General features: G+C 34.9%; 1 protein-coding gene across 4 annotated transcripts in view; it reads left to right on the forward strand.

The window, feature by feature from the left end:
- LOC149799706 (beta-1,4-galactosyltransferase 4-like) overlaps positions 1 to 14,548 on the forward strand; it is a 71,801-nt gene that overhangs the window by 10,497 nt on the left and 46,756 nt on the right. The window lies entirely within an intron of this gene.

Here is a 14,548-nt window from a genome sequence, read left to right on the forward strand (position 1 = left end):
ACTAGCTTCGATTCAGCCGTGAACTCATTTATGACTGTTAACTGTTCCATAGGGTGCACCGACAGGGTGGTTGGGGCTGGTGGGGGTTGGTGGGGGCGAGTGGTCTGTCCGATTCGATTCAAGTCTCGGGCTCGGCCTTTGCGGGCATGTGAGAAAGCATGCCAGTAGATTCCCTCATTTCGGTGAGATTTCCTTTGATTTTCCAGGGTTCTTTCTCAACCTTTTATAAAGGCCGCCATGTATAGGATATCGTGTGCTAAAGAAAACGTGAAGCCCCCAAAGAAACAAAAGAAATAACTTTTCCTTTCATAGATGAACGGCTCGTTCAAAACTTAAATACTAGGCAACGTTCCTGTCGTTTTTTCACTTACTAGGAACAACACAACCATAATTGCTAGGTTCAAAAACGTTACATGTATAAGGAAAATTAAAGTATCGATGCTTCCCGATAAGATCACTTACAGACGATATACTGCCCATTTTTGCCTGGACAATAGCCAACGAGGCAGTTTCTCTTATATGCGACCAGCAAAGTTGACCATTTGTAACAAGTCACATTGAAGCAAAGAAAACTTATAAATTACAAATATAGATATTATCCGAAAGCCTGATTTTCATTTTGTTTATGTATGTATTTTTGTAACAGTATCTTGAGATTCATTTATTTCACATCCCAAACACCATACAAACTCGACGGTTAATCTACCAACATAAACAAATATGGCTGCTGATGATGTAATTCGGAAACTATCTATTGTATTGCAACGCATATGTAATAACCTTTTACATTATAATCTGTTCTGTAACTGGTTTCAAGTCGCGATAATTTAACAAGGCTAACAACGGAATATTCCATCTGTTTCGAATGATGATTATACGATTGCAAGGGATAACATTTATCGTTCCTATAACGACTCTTCACTTGTCAGAAAGCAAATAAACACTATGACAAGTAATAAACATTAGCAAAGTCCGAGTTGTCAGAGTTTAATTTAAGCTAGGTAACACAGCATAATATAAGCATTACCCTTGATATCTGGCAAAAATCTATTCGGCACTAATTAGGTAAGGAAAACTAAAAGCTATAAATTCTTGTATAATAATATATCAAGATAACACAATTCTATATAATAAAAGACAGAACATTTGGTATCTGGCAGTCTGAATCTAGTGTTAACGCATGGAGCTTTGTCCGGGCATGTAGATATAACTATTATATCATTTAAGTACTTGATTTATTTCTTTTTATTTTACTTAAATTTTATATTATTTGTACTCGATATTGATACATCATTTACTAGGGTGATATACAATTGTAGATTATATGTTGTATAAAATCACCTTATTCTTTCAAGACTCGCTTATTTTTGCGTGGGTGTGAATAATTAGCATTCTTTTTTTCTATGGAATGTTTGTCAGGTGCTTGAATACTTTGTCACATGACCCAAAAAGGAATTGAACAAGCTCTTTTAAATCATACTGTTCCCCTGATCTGAAATAAAAGAAGAATCGTTGCAAAATTAATTAGAGTTACGCAGAATGTACAATGAGGTACAAAAGAAATATTGAGTGTTGGATGGTGTGTGCCTAATTTTGCTCCTCCACGTCCTAGGTTGGATCCTTACCGATTATAACAGTAAACTTAACTATATAGAAATAACTATTCTAGTCGGAATCATATATTATGCTTATTTACAAACTTCTAACAAGTGTTATTATGGCTGCTGAAGCAAATGAGGTTAATTCCACGAAAAATTAAGAACTTCAGGGAGATATACAAAATGAAAATTGGCATGTCAATCAGAAACCTTGAGAATGCTTTTAAAAAAATTGCTTCGCAAACCTTTGTGGATTACAGTGAATCCATGTAACTCGTCTCAGTTCGTCTTGTCAGTATAACTATAGTTTGTGACTTTCAAAACAGTCTATATTGTAAAGGCTTAAGGTCTAGTTGCTGACTCACCGGCCGTTCTATTCCACCATGATTATGTAGGTGAGACAATCAAACCTTTTGAATAATTTCTTTCTGTGATATATATTTGTGTGAGTTGACCTGCAGTGTGTTTTGCTTGACCTGCCACCCCATTCTAACACTACAATACTTTAATAAAAGTAAAATATAATAATCTTTTAGCTTTGATATAAAGGGTCACATAATACCCTCTTCGTTGTATGTTGATCCTGTCTCTGCCAGTATGCCTAATTAACTTTAAACTAGACTATTTATCACCGTATTGCGAGCTCGTGTGCGCCATTTTACAAGGAATCTTTATATGCAGTCGGCCGACGGACTTTGTACAACACGAGATATGGTTTCACATGTTCTATATACACTTGACATCCTAGCAACCGTATTGGATACACACATATTGACTTAGTCACGTTCGCTAGCGTGTACTAACAACACAATTTCCATATTTTTGTCTTGGGATTGGGTTGCGATGGCGAGTCTTTCATTGACTTGTAGTTTCACAGTGAGCGTCTTTCAACGACAAACCCGACTGGTATGTAGCATTTACGACCGACGTCCCATATATATTTTATGTTATAAATTATATGATAAACCAATTTATTTTATGCTAAGCAGTGAATTACTTGATTTTCTAATTAAAATATTATTGATATTTCACTGCAGTGAAAAAATAACAATATTTTTTCACTACCGGAACTACTTTTTGGGGTCAGAACATACTTACCTCCCTTTGATTTTGCACCTTAGCAAATTAATAGTTAATAATTAGCAGATTAATAATCCCTGTCTGTTATCCTTGAAACTTGTAGTTTGTTATTCTGGAAATATCAGTTAATTTTCATCAATCTGATGTGGAACTAATTTTGTGCGCATGTACACATAGCACAGCAGAACATGTACGGTAAACAGCTGACATTACCGTAAGAAATCTTCTCATTCACTGTGTCACAAACTTTAGGTAGCCAACGTATGTGAGCATAAAATAAAAAGAATATTTGCTTGAAACGAGTGAATAACGGATACATTTCATCTCGTGGGTGAAAAACTCTAGCATTTTCACTCGTGGCTACGCCACTCGTGAAAATACTGAGTTTTTCACCCACTCGATGAAATATATCCGTTATTCACTCGTTTCAAGCAAATATCCTCTATATATCCATTATCCAATTCAACGTAAATTCTGATGCCAAGAAATGGTCGTTTAAAAAGAAGAAAACAAGGTTTAAATAAAACTCAATAATGAAGATAAAGCATGCTAGAATTTACACTGAAATTGGTATATATCGAATTGGCCTGTAACAAGAAACTGTTTTCATCTTTGAAGAGTTTGCAAGGCAGTTGAGATTAATTGCCAGATTTAATGCAAAATATCACAATAACAAAACAAATGGTTTGCACATTGTTGAATTGAATTCGTGTCGTCTCTAACGGGAGGCTGCCATATTAACCTCTCGACTACGTAAGGGACTAAGAATATATTCGAATTACATTATTATAATGTATTCAGTGTCTATTAACGGCAAGTGAACAATTACGTGTTCACTCTAGTATTGATTGAGTAGCATGACTAAAAATTGATATTCATTTTAATTTGTAAAGCGTACCATGCGGTAGATATACGTTTATTTACAGGTATTCTATACTGTCTGTTACTTTTACTTATTAAATTATGAGCATGGCATATACGACGTCCAATGGCTTGTATGAACGTTTGTTTGGAGATTATAACGGTACTATTCAACATTTAACTGCCAGATAAATTATTTGCAATCATCCGTTTCTGACAATTTCATATGCCCGAATCATTTTCCTGCAAAAAGAAATATTGGCTCGTAAACACTGCTTGTAGAAAAAATAAAAAGACGCTTAACTCCCTACGCTTTGTGAGATCCAAACTTATCCAAAACCGTATATGTACGTATCCAAAGCCGTATCACTGTATCATTTCTTTGACTTCTGAGGTCCATATAACTCTTCCCTATTCATTAGGTTTCAACAACATTTTGTAACATTTGTGATGGAAATTCTTTGCATATATACCGTAATTAATGCTTGTCTTGTTTGTGATGGCCTTCCCTATTTTACCACAGCGTAACCTTTTTGTCATCAGATAACTACAGATAATGCTCTTCTTCGATAACCGCCATTAATAATAAAAATAATAATAACAATAATAATAATAATAATAATAATAATAATTATTATTATTATTATTATTATTATTATTATTGCTGTTGTTGTTATTATTATTATTATTATTATTATTATTATTATTATTTATGTTGTTGTTATTGTTTTTCTTATTGTTGTTTTTATTATTATTATTATTATTATTATTTCTCACCAACCATTCTTTGGAGATGAAGCTGTATCACGCTATCTGAACCCAGTGGATACGTTATCATCTTATACAATGTGTCAAATATGTTATTGATTCCACGAGAGACAACCTGTCACGGCTTTGATATGATAATGAGAAAAGTTGCATACTGCCTGTCGGCTCAGACACAGTTATTATACATTCTTGCATTGAAACGTAACTGCGATCTTTCGAATTCATTAACTTGGAATATAATCAATAAAAAGAAAATCAAATCTGGAATTGAATCTGTTAAACTATTTCTGCATTGGAGATGTAAAGAATGGCTATGATATCAATATGAAGAGTATCCCAATTAGAACACCTGGTCGATCTTCATATAATATTCCCCTTTACTTTATTCAAGATACCGGTGAATAAATGTATTTTCTTACATTATTGGGATCAATGGAAGATCCTAGTTATGTATTCGACAAATCAATAGGTCAATACTAAAGGAATTTCTGCTAAAGTGTACTTTAACATATCAACCAGCAATTGGCTTCCACATGATGTTTTCCTGGTGGGGTGGGGTGAGTGGGGTGGGAGTCAACTTTATTTTAAGTTTAATCTTATATTGCTGCCCTTCGTTTCACACAGGTGTATGAATGCACGCTTCAAAGCAGGATGAAGAATTCGAATTTTATTTTGAGCTATGCGTTTCGAATGTACAAGTTGCATGCAATGAAGCACGTCTCAGTTAAATACATCAGTCATCCGTTGTAGAGCATAATATTACTCGAACTATGCTTAGTCGAAAGATGAGGGTACTATGAAGGATGTATCCTATTTTATATAAGCTGTTATGTGTTACATATGTACAGTTTTGTTGTTAATTTAAAACACTGACCCGGATAGAATTCAAAACATGCATTTTTTGATCGATGAAATAAGTTATCGAAAGTATAAATAAATATATTCGTTATACTGTCAACTAATCTAAGTTTTTGGTCATCACTCTTATCAATATTATTAAAAACAATGATTGTGATGACGAAGGGTCAGTTCACAAATCAGTGCAAATTCCACATATTCGTATATTTGTCCTAATCCATTTTTATGGAAGGAAATAACACGTTGAATACTATGAAATAATCTCCAACTCTCGCGCATTCATCTTCTATGCAGTAAAATCTGCCTTTATTATCACGAAAATTGTAAATTGCATAGGTTTTGCAAAATTATATCAGTAATCTTTCGAAATTACTTGTCCTGCCAGCTGTATGTATATTCTTATATGCTCTAGTGCACGGTGTCATCACAATCCACCCACCCCTTGCAAACGAAAAGAATAAAGAATGAAATCTACATTGCCTGTAGGAATCACTTATTATATGTAATTTCAACGACCACTAACGACTTGTGTAAACAATAAGTATGCATCTAGACTAGCAATAAAAGTCTGCATTTAGATTTCAATATGATTTTATAAAACGTTGTCTAATAAATATTGCTTTCTGCTTAAGTAGATGGATAAAAACTAATACATCTGCTGAGTAACGACCTATTCTGTACCGCCTTCCAATTATAGAAAGAAAACTTTCAAAGATCTTTATAAATTCATGAAAATCAAACTTTGCTACAAGAACCAATATATTCACAAATGTTATACTGCTTAGAAAGTTCTGCATATCAATGTCGTATCTGCAATGACCATAATCCAATAGCCTGACGCCTAGGGTCCCTGTAATTTCAGATCGGGCCCATCTTGTATTCTAGAAGAGTTGACCGTAGGGATTGCAACAATAAAATCACCAAATTTTTCAGATAAAACATTGATCGAGCTGACGAAATGCGGAAATGCATTTTCGGAATGGTGAGAAATCTGATATAACACGGTAGTCAGATTTAAATTCGATGGCCATTGTCTTACGTGAGTTGGTTATCTGAATTTAATCAAATTGTAACAAGACATATCATACTAGAAATACGATTTAGTACTCAGAAAATAACCTGACATGGTCGTGTATCGAGGAAATACAATTTTTTTTGTATTCGAAAAAAAATGAGAAAAGAAACATATTCGGTATATGCCTGCCACGTGTAGCATATATAAATAGTAAACAGTCATTACTGGAGCTGATGTTAGTCTCTCCTTTGGGCAGATTAAATAGTGGTAATTAAAATCAAAGAGTTCAGATATAAATCATTTCACATGTTACTTAACTGGGTGACAATAACTAGAGAGATGTGTATATATACTGTAATGGGTGAGCTCATTGTGCTAATTTGCATAGGTACATTCAGGACGTGGAACAACTCAACATAGGTAAATTAAAGAGATGCAAGATGCGTGTAAAAGAATAAACGTTATCACGTATCATTGCTTTGATTGAAAACTTTTAAGCCATATGTATTATAGGTCTTTGACAAGCATGTGAACAGAGGCAACGTTTCTTTGAAGTCTGATTTTACTGCATGTATAACACGCAAAGCATGATCATTTCAGTTGTCAGAATAGTGTTCAAGTGGGATTCATTTTTAAGCCGATTTATTAAGCAATTAGCTGTCAATAGCATCAACAAAGCCCAACCATATAATATTTTTGAACTGCTCGACGGAGGTTTTGTTTGTGAAGGTTTTTGAGGCAATAACATTGTTTGCAAATACATCAAACAACATAATGACATACGTCAAATTTGTTCTGACCAGGACTCGGTCAGGTAATACCAGGACCATCCAATCTCAAGTGAGTATAGCGATGAACACTAAAACTCTTGTATTACCTTCAAACTCCGACGAAAATTATATTTGAATTGAAGTCACCAACCCTGGGCCTGTGTCTAGAAATATTATTAGAGCATCGATTTCTATTCCATTAATTTCTCGATATTCAAAACATTACGTAAATAATCTTTTACTGTTTGTTGATAGTTGATGATTGGTATATGGATAGTAAAATAACTCTTTGCTCATGGTAAATAACACGTTGTCGGATAGCATATAACACAAGGATGGGTATTCAATAAATGGTTGCTGGATAATAGGTAACTGCATAATGCTGATAATCAATGACTAGTTCTGGGTATAGAAGTAGATCACTGGGTATTGACATGCAAATATAACGATGATAATATTGTTACTTTTAAAGAAGGGAGGTATGATAGTGTTAGGCTATTATATAGTTGGAGAGAGATTTTAACTTAATATGAGGGGTCATTGGATGGTAAGGGGAGATAATGAAGTTAGTTTTGTTATCAAGCAAACCAAAATACTGCATTCGTTTTATTTGGTGTGCATACAAACGCCCCGTTTCAAACTTTGAACCATTTACATATCCTTCCAAAATAAAACCAACATGTTTCCAAAAAGAGAAAGACACCTTATGTAAAAGATATATTAAGAAGTAGATCTCAGTTTTTTTTCTGAGGCACAGTCTTATAGTGGATCTTTCGGACGTAACAGTGTCGGAAGATCGGAATATGAATATTAAGACTTATTCGTTGCAGACTATAGTTTAAACCATAGGCGCATGCAAGGAAGAATTATACTTGTTTTGAATTCTTGGAAGTTTTGTCATCTACTACAGCACCAGTTCCTTCAAGGGACTCCTGTTTACACTTAATTTTAAAATCAACACTTCATTGTGACCCGCTCAATCAATTAAATGGCCTGACATAGGAATGTATACTACGTTTTGATGCAATATTGTGAACGACCTCAGGTTTTTATGGGCTTGATTTCCATAAAAATATCTTCCTTACATTGTCATTATTGAGTTCTTACTGTGTTAGTTGTTCTCAGTTTGTCATCTCTAAGGTTGGAAACGTGTACATTTGTCATTTAGAAAATGAAATGTAATGTCCTGAAAATAAACCCCTGCTGTTGCAGTATCCTGTGAAGAAACTCAGGATATAATAATGAATAACGTTTGCTCATATAAATACAGTGCACTTATTGATCCAGTTACATAATGAAATTTTCATATATGGTTTTCAAGGCGATAAGTAAATGTTGTTTCAATCTTTATTTCCATACTCTCAGTGACAACGGTACATTATAGCGTATTGACAAACAACTTACGATGGGTATAGGTAGCTACCAACTTTCCTGAAGTAAAATATCTAGAATCTTCCGATGCAACGTTTCTCAATTTTTAAAACAAGCTATTGATTTTCATCTTGTACAACATTTATACTTAAACTTGAAAGTCTGTTACCAAAAACGACCTAAGTATGTCACCGCTTTGTTGGGGTAAAATTAAGTAAGGAAATAAATTAACGAGTAGTATTTCAATTGAGATCAGACTAAAGCTATGTATTATCGTTTTACAGAGAGAGAGAGAGACTACCATATGTCGATTAGGTTTATTAGTTTTGCATCTTATATAACAAGTTTTGTGCTTTGTAATATGAAAAATATTGGCGCTGTATTTCAAATAGCAAATTGAAATTCACTGATAGAACACGTGCATTTTTCAGATAGAAATATATGACTAAAATCTCGCTCTCCAAGCATGCAAACTAATCAGATGGACATACGGGACATGTCACATTATGATGGAGTTACAAACACCCTTACTTACAAAGCAGCATCCATATTTGCGAACTATCTGTTATGGATATATAATGATGACAAACACACTTTCTTACAATCCATCATGCACACTTAAAATCCAACATTCATCGCTACATGCTGACGGGGACTCAATCTGTTGCAATAAGATAAAAACACTTGTACTTGCAAATAAAACACATACTCGTTCTTATAAATTCTCATTATTACAAACAAGCAAGAAAGAAGAACAAATGATTTCTATGATACGATTATTATTCAGTTTACACGACCATAATCACTCCACAATCACCACCACGGTGAGACTAATGATCACGCAAGTGTAAAATACGATATGTAATACCCAATGCTTATTTATATAATGAACCTGTAGGCGAGATGATTTGCCGAATGATACGCTTGTCCTGTCAGATTTAAGAATCTTATGTCTTAAGTTACCGTAGAAAAAGCGGCCAAATTTATTATTGGCTTGTCTGAGTTGATGTAAAACGAGTTTAAGCGACACTGTCTGGGTGAAGATCAAAATAATTGAGAATTTGATAATTTCTGCTTCATGTGTAAGATTGAAATCTTCTTTATGGATATAATTTAGCAGACTGGCTAAAAGAACAGTTTCCGAAACCATCAACAAAATTCAATACGGCACCAGAAACGGAGAAAGAGCAATCGTCAGGTCCACATCGCAAAGTATTATCCGTGTAAAACCAAACAACCAGCGAAAGAAGTATAAGTCATGAGCAACAACAACAAAGCCAATATAGATTTAGCACGTGCCATTAAGGTAGCTAGAAAGCAAGCATAGAAAACCGGAATGGAAGCGATTATTGATGGCAGAACATTAAACAATCACAATACCCCAAAAGAGATACTCTTTTCAATGAAGCTGCTATTTCTAAAGAGGGTTTTGTAGACCTGTGAATTCAATTCAAAGTATACCAACGAGTAGTACTTCAAAGACACAATTTTCGTGACGGAAGATATATCCATGTATATCATTGCTACAAGTATTTTGAAATTCAAAGGAATTGTTTAATAATGATACCATTGCAAAGAATGTGACAGGATTCTTAACTTGAGATGAACATTAACATTATGGAGACAGATGTTGTGACTGCTTGTGTTCGTGCCATTGTGCTCATAATTTCAAACTTACGCATGGCCCATCGAGCTAGCAATGAATCCATCCAAGAACCTCCCTTATGCTGCTGTCTTAAGAGTAGCACGCGTTCGGACATGCGAGATTCTCTGTCTGTTGGACCCAGAACTCGCTCACTGGGCCGTAGACCCCACTGACGACTAGACAAAAAAGGTTCAGGTCATGTATGTAACTATGAAATACGCCACAGTGCGCGTTATCAATATGAATGGTTACAACGATGTTTCCATTATGTTGCACGTATATTGAAACTGCAATCCACAACGCAACACCATGCTTTGAACGCAGGTGAATTTTTCGTTTCGTACTCTTACTTGTTAATTCCAGTTAAACGCAACTTGTGATTTAAGAAATCTAAACAAGCAACAAAAAACCACCCCAAAACAATGTAAAATAACAACAACCCACAAGACAAATAGACTACCATCACTAAGAACAACAATGAACTCGATTTATTGTATTTGTGGCATCGTCGTCAGACACATCATCAAAAGACTGCTAATATTGCGAAAAAATGAAAGAATGCATCATACTTTCAAAATTGAATTGACCATGAATCATGGCTTCTGTACTGTAACTAGTATGCATAATAATCAGTGACCGGTGATATTTGAAGCAGCCTTAGATAACTGGTTATGTATTATCCAAATGTTGTAGGTACGGATCTCAACAAAAATCCCACAAGTCAGACAGATCACTCCACATAACATCTTCCATTCTGAAATGTTATATGTTGTTAAGGATGTAAAGATGGGACTTTCCTGGGTAAATTGTTAATTAACATGATAGGTAATAAAATAGTAAACTTACTTGTGTTTTGAGGGAGATTTTGCCCATACAGCCAGGCATATAAAGAAATGAATAAGAGATCCTTTATCATGTCTTTGATCAACATGTAGTTAAATTGACAGACGTTGTTGGCAACCGGAGTGCATCTATCTTCATTGAATGTTCGTTGGTTTGAGAGATATGAGAGATAGAGTTTCTGAGTGAATTATCGTTGTGCAATGGAAACAAAAATAGATACTATTTGTGAACTTTTTTTTAGTTTGCTTTGTATATGCTAAAGTTGAGAACAATGTGTGCATGTGTGTGATTATGGATTTTTAACGTAGTTTGAACACTTTTTTCAGTCATATCGCTGCGATATTTGCAGTTTGGCAGTTCGTAGTGATATTTAATAATGGATCATTATGCCGTAGACATGTAGCATTATGTCCCACCCATTCACATTATCCTGACACCAGGTCGACGAATCTTAACATTAACCTCTAAATGCTCAGCGTCTAGCGAGACGGCTGCCAGTACCAATTGTATAAGTGTTTAGAATGACTTGCCCGGGGTTCGAACCCGCGGACTCCCGCATCCGAGACAGACTCTGAAACCACTGAGGCCACTGGAACGCAAAACAATGACTTCTTTCTTTATTTTTCTGCATCTCAAGCGTCATTACAGACTATTGCGTATGTGATACATACGTAAATTGTGCCTTATTTACTACATTAATTGTGCCTCATCTGATAATTAATTGGAACTTATCTGATGCATCAATTGTGCTTTATCTGATACATTAATAGTGCCTATCTGTACATTTATTATACCTTATCTGAACTTGGATTGTGCCTTATCTGATAAATTAATTCTGGATATTCTAATGCATTAATTGTGGATTATCTGATACATTGATTGTACCGTATTTGACACATTAATTGTTCTTTATCTCAATGACATGAAATTAATTTCAATCAATTTTGTTTGCTATGCTACTGAATGACAGTGTCAACGTATAATCCCTCATCTTCATTTGCAAGAAATGTGTTATCCATCACGCATATTGGAACAATGGTGTGCACAGTTTTGTTGATATCACCCATCTGAATCATTGGTTGAAAACGAATTTAAAAGCCAAACGTTTTCTCTGTGTTATGTCTGAAACGGTTTACGACCATCTCTTACCCTCTCCGCTTTGTAGAAAGATTCAGACAATCTCATGACGGAAGTATATGATATCATTGCAGAGAAAATTACCCCGCAATATATGATCCATTTTGTATTAATGGATCAGCATGCCAGAATAGCAGAATAATCCTAAGTGCATTGCAACATGGGCGTGTGCTTCGCCGCCAAACGCGAATTCTAGGTCGGACTACACACTCCTAGCAGAGTTAGCGAGGGAGAGTTATTTTGGTTGAAATTTGATTCTGCGTGCGATTGTTCAAACTACAGCTTTCACTAAACGTTTATAAATTACATCTTAAATCCATATTTTTTATTATCTTACTTATGATAGTTAAGACAGTTCCAATATTTGTTTCATAGAGATAAAGATCGTAGAAACGATGCAAAATGGCGTCTTAGTTTTAAGAAAGAAATAACACGTGGTTAGTATCTGTACCTGAACAAGGGCACAAAATTCCTTACATTTCCAAACTCATCAGAATTTCATTAGAGATAAGGCAATTCAAGATTTGATGAGTGCATATTAATCTTTCATGGCTGCTAAGAATTATGTGAAACACACAATTCTTACAAACCAGGTAATAAGAAAGATAATCAATACTTTCAATCTGAGGAAATAACTTTGAAATGCTAAGTAAACATGGGGCTAAAAACCTTAATTTCAACATGTTTTTCATAAAGAGTACCTGCTTATATCATGACGATCAATTGTTTTATCTAAACCTTTGCGCTGCATTTAATACCGCCTCTGCTCAAAGAAGGTGGACATCTGACATGACGTGATCTGCAAAACCAGGTGGGACTATTTAAAACAGTGACGTCGTGTTTCGTGTATAGACATGAAACTGGCGAACAATTGACCGAACACGTTATTGATATCCCGCTAGGAGAGATATTGGAATGCTAAACAAATTATGCTCGGAATATGTCCAGAGAGAGAGATAGAGTGAGAAACAGAGAGAGAGAGAGAGAGAAGAGAGAGAGAGAGAGGATGTATTGAATGACAGTTTCAATTGTTGAGTTGATGTGTTTCTGATTCATTTCAGTCGGAAAACTTACAATACATGTAGATAACATTATAGAAAGTGTTACCTATGACAACATCCTTAGACGTGTTGAGTATGGGGGAAGGTACATTCCTGATGATTGTGTAGCAAGGGAGAGAACCGCGATTATCATATCGCATCTGATGCATCAATTGTGCCTTATCTGATACGTTAATTGTGCAACAATTGTGTCTTGTCTGATGTATTAATTATGCCTTATCTGATACATTAATTATTTCTTGTCTGGTATATCAATTGTGCTTATCCGATAAATTAATTGTGGATTGTCTGAGACATTAATTGTGGATATTCTGATACATTGATTGTACCTTATTTTATCCATTAATTGTTCCTTATCTCAATGCCATGAAATTAATTTCAATCACGTTTCCTTGCTATGCTGCTGGATGACATTTTCAACGTGTAGTCAATCATCATTTGCAAAAAATGTGTTATCTAACACGCATATTGGAACAAAGGTGTGTACAGTTATGTTGATATGATCCATCCGAATCAGTGGTTGAAAACAAATTTAAAAACCAAACGTTCTTTCTGTGGCATGTTTGAAACGGTTTACTACCCTCTCATGCCGTCTCCATTTTGTAGAAAGATTTAGCCAATCTCAAAACGGAAGCATACGCCGTCAGTGCAGAGAAGAATACCCCACAGCATATGATCCATTTGGTTCAATGCATCAGCATGCCAGAACAGCAGACTAATCCTACGTGCCTTGAACCATGGGCGCCCGCTTCACCGCTAAACGCGAATTCCAGGTCAGACTACACACTCCTAGTAGAGTTAGCGAGGGAGAGTTATTTCGATTGAAATTTGATTCTGCGTGCGATTGTTCAAACCACATTTTTACTAAACGTTTATAAATTCCATCTTAAATCCATATTTTATATTATCTTGCTTATGATCGTTCAAACAGTTCCAATCTTTGTTTCATAGAGATAAAGATCGTAGAAACGATGCAAAATGGCGTCTTAGTTTTAAGAAAGATATAACACGTGAAAACATCTTCTGTACCTGAATAGGAGTTTAAAATTCCTTACATTTGCGAAACTCCTCACGATGTTATTAGAGATAAGGCAATTCAAGATTTGATGAGTGCATATTAGTCTTTTATGGCTCCTAAGAATTCTGTGAGAAACATACTTCTTAAAAACCAGGTAATAAGAAAGACAATCAAAGATTTCAATCTGAGGATATAACTTTAAAATGGTAAGTAACAATGGAGCTAAAAACCTTAATTTCAGCATGTGTTTCATAAAGAGAACCTGCTTATATCATGACGATCAATTTTGTATCTAAACCTTTGCGCTGTATTTAATACCGCCTCGGCTCAAAGAAGTTGGACATCTGATATGACCTGATCTGCAAAACCAGGTGGGACTGTTTAAAACAGTGACGTCGTGTTTCGTGTATAGACATCAAACTGGCGAACCAATGACCGAAAATGTTATTGATTGCCTTCTAAGAGAGATATTGGAATGCTAAAAGAAGTATGCTGGGAAAAGGTTCAGAGAGAGAGAGAGAGA

Source organism: Sinohyriopsis cumingii, chromosome 5 (genome assembly GCF_028554795.1).
Source record: "Sinohyriopsis cumingii isolate HCF-2022 chromosome 5, ASM2855479v2, whole genome shotgun sequence".
Taxonomy (NCBI): Eukaryota; Metazoa; Mollusca; class Bivalvia; order Unionida; family Unionidae; genus Sinohyriopsis; species Sinohyriopsis cumingii.